This window comes from Chiloscyllium plagiosum, unplaced genomic scaffold (genome assembly GCF_004010195.1).
Source record: "Chiloscyllium plagiosum isolate BGI_BamShark_2017 unplaced genomic scaffold, ASM401019v2 scaf_715, whole genome shotgun sequence".
Lineage (NCBI taxonomy): Eukaryota > Metazoa > Chordata > Chondrichthyes > Orectolobiformes > Hemiscylliidae > Chiloscyllium > Chiloscyllium plagiosum.
In genome coordinates, this window is record NW_025203829.1 from 1 (window position 1) to 8,955 (window position 8,955).

At 43.4% G+C, this 8,955-nt stretch overlaps 1 non-coding gene across 1 annotated transcript; it reads right to left on the bottom strand.

The window, feature by feature from the left end:
- Positions 1-6,560: 6,560 nt before the first annotated feature.
- trnas-cga lies at positions 6,561-6,641 on the bottom strand. Its single transcript has one exon. It is a non-coding gene; the product is annotated as a tRNA-Ser (tRNA).
- Between the last annotated feature and the right edge of the window lie 2,314 nt (positions 6,642-8,955).

The window sequence follows — 8,955 nt, forward strand, 5'->3', positions numbered from 1 at the left end:
TGATGGATAAGAATTTCAAAAGGAATTACGGTTTGTGGATCGAGAGCAATAATGAAATGATTCGCTGGCGAATAGATGTCACCCCACGCCTCATTCTTCCATCGGGCCTGAAGCGGTCTGTTGACAGAGTCTACAGACAGGAAATGTCGAAGTGACTCGTGCTTTGTTAGTTTTGATTTGACACCAATGGTAGAGCTGTTTTGGTGCGGAAGTGTGTCAACATCTCTGACGCTTGAGCCAATATTTAAGTCGCATCTACTCCGTGGAGTGTCTTCTCATATCTGAACACGATGACATGAAAATATCTAGACATGATAGCTAAGTTTTTTTCCATTAAACTGGGAGGATATTTAACCATGTAATTCAGACAGCCAGGATGAATATTTGGCAGTCAGTTCTTCAAGCTGAACTCTCCATGCCAACTGTTCCAATGAAGGTCATAGATAAGATCCCCATACATAATGTTTTGTAAATGTTAGCCTCAACAACAACCTATTGTTCTGAACAATGTTCCACCACAAGCAGAGGGCTAAATCTACTTTTCACCATTAATTTTCAATTTCAGTTCTTAATGCACAGTTTCTTACGAATTTGCACAGTGGATACCCTTTAATATTCGATTGTTATGATATACAGAGTTTCTATTCCGTTGAGCCATTCTTCTTCCTGGCAGCTGGCATTGATGGGACAAAACAAATGGTGTCCTTGTCCGCTCTAAACATTCTCTGATACTATATTTACTTTCGTTCTACTCGTGATCTCTTTTCTAGTCCGACTTCTGAATAAAAGAATGTTCCAAATCGTCTTGTTTTCGAATTCGTTAATCAGTTTGATCCTGTTTATCTCTTCTCATATGTTGCCAGAGCTGTCGATTAATTCTTGTCTTTTAGTTTTGGCGTGGCTATCTGACAGTTTACCTGATCCGCTTTGAATGGCAGTTTTTGCTGAACAACGTATGAACTATCCATTCAAGTGACCCCAGGAGATATAGAATTTCTGGACGAGATCAACCACGGTTTCACGAACAATTCTGCATCTAATCCGTTTGGAGCACAGTCAACAATTTCTTGTTAAATCGAATTGAACACTTTTGCTGCATGATTTCATGGACTGAATTTATTTATAATTTGAAAGCAACAAGAAAACATGCTTGTAAATTCTGGAGAACGAACTATAAGTGGAGGCTACAACTTTTATCAAGGATTAGGAAAATCACCAAATGGAGATAATGAGGACAGAAATGCTGGAAAGTCAGAGTCGATTAAAATAAAAGAAGAGCTAGAAACGAAAACCACAGCAGTTCGTGCAGCATCAGAACAGCAGGAGAGTCGACGTTTCGAGCAGGACCCTTAGCTAGGACTGGGAAGGGGGATCGATGCTGACACATAATTACAGGGAAGGGTAGGTCTTGGGGAACAGGTAAGGAGGATGGTGTTTAAATGGGTGCAGGTAGGAGGAGCATGAGATTGGACACTAGCGGCTGTGGAACATATTGGTGGGAAGGAAGATGAACAATTTAGGTCAGTTCCAGGGGATAGGACAGAGAGGGAGGGCTGGATCTGCGATGAGGTGCGTGGTGTGGAGATTTCGAACCTGGTGATTTCTATGTCGAAGCCTTAAGTTTGTAAGTTTCTGAGTCGGAAGGTGAAGTGTTCTTCCGCCAGGTTAAGTGTGGCCTTAATTTGACAGAGAAGGTGTTCCAGATTAGATCCGTCGTTGGGGGAGTGGGAGGAGAATTTGAAATGGCTGGCAACCTGGAGTTTGATTTCATTTGGGGCCACGGATGCTTCTGAAACTGTCCCCGAGTTGTTCTTGATCTTTCAGGGTGCAAGACCTGCTGCCGCACCTCACCTCGCAGTGTCCTCTCCTGACAGAGGACAAACAAATTTAAGTTTTCTTAGGTACGGGGAAACAGGAAACCCAGTGTTTACAAGTACTGTTACAGTCTGCAAACACTGCTACTGTCCAGGAAACCGCCGAAAACGAACCTGACCAAGGGTTTATGCTTGGCAAAAGCAAACCAAAGCTTGTCAGCTCTCCCATCCATTATACTCTGTAATGTCAGCTCCATGGACAACAATTAGACTGCATTCCACTGCGGCAGCCTTCTCAGCGTGAGTGTAGGGACTGCTGCCACTTTGTTTTCATGGATACATAGCTTAACGACAAAGTTCCAGACACGTACATACAGCATAATCGTCGTGCATTTTTCCCGCTGACAGTAAGGCAACACAGCGCAGGAAGGCTCCAGGTGGGAGTCTGTGTGTCCACATCAGCACAAAATAGTGCAAAGATTCTGTCCTCGTCTCCGGTTACTGCTCATCACTGGATGCAGACCATTTTATTTGCCATAGGAATGCTCTGCTGTCCTTATAGTCGGTGTGTACCTCCATATTCCTTGCAGTGTTAAAGGCTCATGACGAATTATATGAACTGTATAAGTGCATAGCTGTTGGAATGTTTGCTCTTGCTGAGATTTTTAACCATGTGAATCTCAAGTCTGTGTTCCTACAATCTGGCAGAAAATACAGGAAAATTCAGTTTCTTACGGCCAGACTGTACAATTGCTGCTTCCCCCAAGCCTTCAAGCTTCTCAACACTGTATGATCACACTCTCTTCCATTTTCAGTTTCTGGACGAGTTTTTTGAATGGCAGATAAAACAATATTTTTTTAATGATAATTCATTGTTAAATTGTGATTTGTCCACCATTATCTCTCTTGTCTTTTCTTGTCCGGAATTACTGCACAGTCTCACAGGTATGGCACTTTTTATGCACTTCATGCCGCTCTGTGTATGACTGTACTGTCGTGTAGACTGTGTTCAAATGGTACACTGGTCCTGGAGGAACGCTGTTGTGGTCCCAGATATATATGGTTCAAGTCTGTCTTCCCTAAATTCTTTCAGCATATGAACTTTGCGTTGAGAGGGGGTAGCACGCTGTATCTTGTTTGTGCAAACAGCTTCAATGCAAACAGGGCAGAGCCTGTCTGAACTTTGGCTCGTCAGGCGACATCACTGCTATGTTAATTCTAACATACAAACCGCTGGTCAGAAGTGTCAACCCGATTCTGAAGCAAGTGAAATCCTGGCCAGCCGGAGCCATTCTGCTCTTCAAGAATGCTTTGAGCACACTGACTGATACGTATTTAATGAGGTAGCAACCGATGATGACTCCATCAACTTAGAGGAGTACACGATATCAGTGATTTGCTGCATTAATAAGTGCATTGAAGACGTCACTGTGTCGAAGACAGTCACCTCTCTCCACAACCAGAAGCCGTGGATGACGACAAAGGTGCGTGCACTGCTGAGGACCCGTGATTCCACCTTGAGAGCACGTGACAACATGGCATTGACAACAGCAAGAACCAATCGTGACCGGGCCATCAAAGAGGCAAAGCGTGCACACGTGCAGAGAATATACAGCCTCTTTCAGGACAGTGAGATTCAGAGCATTTTCAAGAGTATTAAAGCCATCACCAAACACAGCATAGCATCGCCTTCTGGTTAGTAATGCTTCCCTCCCGGATGCGTTGAACAAATCTATGCATGATTTGGACCATGAAATGATGTTGCAGCAAGGAAGACCATTGCAATGACCTGGTGCTGTCTCTTACCACGACTGACATGAGGAAAACTCAATGTAGAGTTAACCCACGAAAGGCTGCTGGACTACATAACATCACTGGCAGAATGCTGAGCGGATGTTCTGATGTGCAGACGGATATTTTCACGGACAACTTTAAGATCTCCGTGAGTCGTGCCATAGTTCCAACGTGCTTCAAGTCACTATCACCGTCCCTGTGCCGAAGACGTCTTCAGTGTCCTGCCTTAATGACTGCTGCCCCGTTGTGTTAACACTCATCATCAAGAATTGTTTCGAGAGGCTCTTGATGAGACGTATCAAGGCCCTGCTGCACTCCCCTCCTCCCTTACTGGAAACTCTGCAGTTTGTGTATCGTCCCAATCGCTGAACAAATGACACTATCTCTGCAACCCTCCAACTGGCCCTCATCCACATGGCAAGAAGGACACCTACGTCAGATTGCTGTTCATGGAATTCAGTTCCACATTTAATACTGTTATTCCTCAGCACCCGATTGGAAAGACGTGTCTGCTGGGCTTGAATATCTCCCTCTTTGACTGTATCCTGTACTTACTGACTGGGAGACCAGTGTCAGTCCGGATTGGGAACAGCATCTCCAACAGGATCACACTTAACACGGGACCTCCCAGGGCTGTTGCTCGGTACACTACTGTTCATCCTGCTTTCACGGGGCTGTGCAACGATGTCCAGCTCATATTACAAAACTAATTCGCTGTTAACATGACGGTAGTGGATTTCATCAGCAGAACGGATGAGTCAAAATACAGAGAGGAGGTGCAGCAGTGAAAGTACTGCTGCTGAGACAACATCCTGTCTCTAAACTTGGATAAAACGAAAGATGTGGCTGTTGACTTAAAGACGGCAGAGAAACATCACACATTGCTGAACATCAGTGGCTCCCCCATGGAGATGGAGAAGAGCAACAAGTCTCCTTGCGTCCATCTGGTGGGTAGTCTCACCTTGTCCCACAACACCAGCTATATATCCAAGAAAGCACAACAGCGTATCCATTTCCTGAGTATGTTGAGGAAAGCCGATCTCCCACATGCTGCCCTCACCACGTTCTATAGAGAGTCAATTGAGAATATCCTGTGCAGTTGCATCAATGCCTGGTTTCGGAATTCCACCAGCTCGGATCGTAAGAACCGACAAGAGATAGTGATGATAGCTGAGATGATCATCAGTATCTTTTTCCCCCCATCAAAGAAATTTGCAACTCAAACTGCATCCACAAGGCAAACAGCATTTTGGACGACCCTACACATCTTTGATTCAAATTCTTTGCACTCCTGCAATCTATCAGAAAATACAAGAAAATTCAGCCTCTTACGCCCAGACTGTTCAATTGCTTCTTCCCCCAAGTCTTCAAGCTTCTCCACACTGTATGATCACACTCTCTTCCATTTTCAATTTCTGGACGACTTTTTTGAATGGCAGATCAAACAATATTTTGTTACTGATCATTCATTGTTAAATTGTGATTTGTCCACCATTTCCTCTATTGTCTTTTGTTGTCAGGAATTACTGCACAATGTTACAGGTATCGCAATTTTTGTGCAGTTTATGCTGCCCTGTGTGTCATTGTACTGTCGTGTAGTCTGTGTGTTCAAATGGTACACTGGTCCTGGAGCAACACTGTCGCGTTTTTGTTGTCCCAGTTGTATATGGTAGAAATGACAAATAAAGCTACCCAACGCTCTCTCTACACTACTCTACTCTCTCTTATCTCCGTCTCAGGCTTCAAAGAATTGTTGCAATTCACGAGAAATTTACCTGGATTTACCGCATCCATTGCTCCTGGTATGGTCTCCTCTACATCAGAGAGACCTAGCGCAAAATTGCAGACCGGTTCAGGGAATATCTATGATCTCCTTAGCTTTTCCAGTCTATACGTAATGGCAAGGTTCTGGGAAGTGTTGCTGAACAAAGAGAATTTGGAGTGCAGGTTCACAATTCATTAAAAGTAGAGTCGCATGTCGGTACGACCGTGAAGAAGCTCCTTGGTATACTTTTCTTCATTGGTCAGATCATTGAATAAAGAAGAGGGGAGATTATTTTGCGAGTATTCAGGGCAATGGCTAGACCACGTTTGGAATATTGTGTGCAATTCTGGTCTCACTCTTCTCAGAAGGATGTTTTGAAACTTGCACAGGTTCCCATAAGATTGGCAAGGGTGTTCCCAGGGTTTGAGGATTTGAGCTATGGGGAGAGGTTGAATACGCTGAGGTTGTTTTCCATGGAGCATCGAAGGCTGAGGAGTAGCTTTATAAAGGTTGATGAAATCATGACGGGCAGAGATAGGATAAATAGAACAGGTCTTTTCTCTCGGATGGTGGAGTCCAGAACGAGATGGCATAAGTTAATGGTTAGACTTGAAAGCTGAACAAGGAATCTAAAGGATAACATGTGCATGATATGAGCTGCCAGTGGAAGTGGTGGAGTCTGTGAGCCATCTGGATGATTCTATGAATAAGAAGGTTTTAGCAGGATATTAGCTGAGTGCTGGCAAATGGGAATAGATTAGGTTATGATATCTCGTCTGCATGACGATGTGACTGAGGGGTCTGTTTCCTTGCTCTGCATCTGTATGACTCTGTGACTCCATTAGTCTGGAATCATCACAAATTGTGGGTCTGACCTATTATCTCAGCTAGTCTTTCAACAGATCCGAGAAAATGAGGCCAGCAGTTACATGTTTTGTATTGCATCTCACTTTGCTTCATTCGCGCCCGAGCATCTAAATTTCACAATATCACGCGTGTTGACCCTCATTGACGTTGATGGCTTTCTTCAGTCTCGACACATAGTTTATTCTTTTAACTGACTGGGTCACTCTTGAAATTACTTCGGAATCTTTACGTTCGAAAATCGACTTTTAATTGAAAGTCTCGCTCAAGCTTCATGATATGCAAAAGACCACTAAGAGATTAGAGGTTTTTAACCAATACAACGCTGTGAGCAGGATTCGAACCTGCGTGGGGAACCCCGTTGGATTTCGAATCCAACGCCTTAACCACTCGGCCATCACAGCTGCACAAAGGCTTTTTGTTTTCATCGTAAAACACCTGAAACCATTAAATACATCAGATGTTGAAAGAACAATTTATGAAGACACAAAGATTTCGCCAAAACCTTTGCAGTGGCCCAGGTGAATGTTACATTTGTAGGTTGACCAGCTTTCACCGCAGCCTGGATTCTGACACAGATGAACTTGTGAGAATGATTCTTCGTGGAGTTATAGAGTCACGGAATTTACACCACAAAGGAGTCATTTGCCTCCTTGCATATGAGCGATTTGGACTCAATTGTCCAGCACCTGGTTCCGAAGTGGATATGCTAATAAGTTTTAATATTCAACGCAATTTGGTACCAAAAATATTCATGCTAAATACCTGAAAACTGGCTAACATTCGAAAAAAAATATCCGAATTAGAACGAATTCGGAAACGATTGACAGTCCTGGTTCCAGGAATGAAACTCTTAAGCTCTGACATCAGGTACAGAACTTGTGAGCACAAGAGAGGAAGATTGACCAAAGTTTTGGAACTGGAATCCGTTTTGACTGAAGCATTTGCATTCGTTTTGGACGGAAACTGACCCTCTGCTACAATATGACCATGCTGGACAGATATCCTAAATTAATCTGGTCCCATTTTCCAACATTTGGCCCTCATCCCTCTAAACGCTTGTTACTCATATTCCCATCCAGATGCCATTAAAATTTGTAGTTGTACCAGTCTCCAAAACTTTCTCTGGCAACGCATTCTAGACACGCCTGAAAAAGCTGCACATTTGGTCCAATTTAAATCTTTAACCTCTCATTTTAAACATAATCATTCGAATTTTGCATTCCCTCACCAGCGAGAAAGCACCGTGTCTAGTCACCCCATCTATGTCCCTCATGATTTAATACAGAAAAACGAATTGACTTTATCATACTTGTCAGATGGGAAAGGTCTGTAGATTTTTCTTCAAAGGTAACAATTTGAAAACTGATTGTTGCAGAAAGTCTGACGTACAGAATTGTAGAAATGCATCTTGGCGTCGTTTTAATAAGTCATTGAAGTATAGCAGCAGTTACAGAAATCAGTTGTGAAAGCTGTAGAATGGCAACCTTTCCAGCTGAAGGACTTTAGGGCACGAGATAGAAGTCTTATTTCCAATGTACGATAGCTCGGTTAGACCGCACTTGGAGTACAGTATGAGGAATTATAATCCACAATTTAGGAAAGTTACTATTGCCGTATGAGAAATACCACGAACTGGCCTTGACAGCATAGATTAAGAAATAAGATGGATGAGCTAGAGGCTCTTTTGGAAATTGGCAAATACGATATTGTGGGGATAACTGAGACGTAGCTTCAAGTGGACAGGGCCTGGAAATGAATATTCAAGGCTACATGTGCTATCGTAAGGACAGACTGACTGGCAGAGGGGGTGAGGTGGCCATATTGGTAAGGGATAATATTCAGTCCCTTGCGCGAGGGGACCTAGAATCAGGGATGTAGAGTCAGTGTGGATAGAGATGAGAAATTCTAAGGGTAAAAAGACACTCTTGGGAGTTATCTACAGGCCCCCATACAGTAGATTGGATGTCGGATGGAAGTTGAATCAGGAGCTGTTGTTGACATGTCGCAAAGATGTTACTACATGTGTTATGGAGGATATCAAAATGCAAGTAGACGGGGAGAATCAGCATAGTATTGGACGTCAAGAAAGAGACTTTGTGGAGTTCCTCCGAGATGGATTCTTAGAAAAGTTGGTGCTGGAGCCTCCCAGGGAGAAGGCAAATCTGAATCTGGTGCAACGAACCAGAATTGATCAGCGAGATTGAAGTGAAGGAGCCATTGGGAAGTAGTGACCATAATACAATAAGCTTCAATCTGCAATTTGAGAGGGAGAGGGTGCAATCGGAAGTGGCAATATTTCTGTTGAATAAAGGGAACTATGGAGCTGCCTGGTGAAAGCCAAATGAAATTCAATTCCATTGCCTTAACCACTCATCCACGACGTCAGGACGACACTGGCCACTTCACTTTCCAGGTCTCTCACTTTGTGGAGGTGAGGAAGAGTAAATCATATTTGGGTGTGTTTGAATGCAATCATTTCACAGTTTACAAATGCGTAAAATGTCGGTGCATGGTGAGTCTGGGTGCATCATCCTGACAGGTGGAGTGGGCATTCAGTTAACATACAAAACAGTATTTGCAGGAGAAACCCAACAGGTCTGGCAGCATGTGTAGAGAGACAATCAGTGGGAATGTTTCAGAAATTTATTAGCACTGTGTTTTCTCCCACAGGTACTCCCAAATCGGCTACTTTCTACAGCTTTTTCTCTTTGGTTT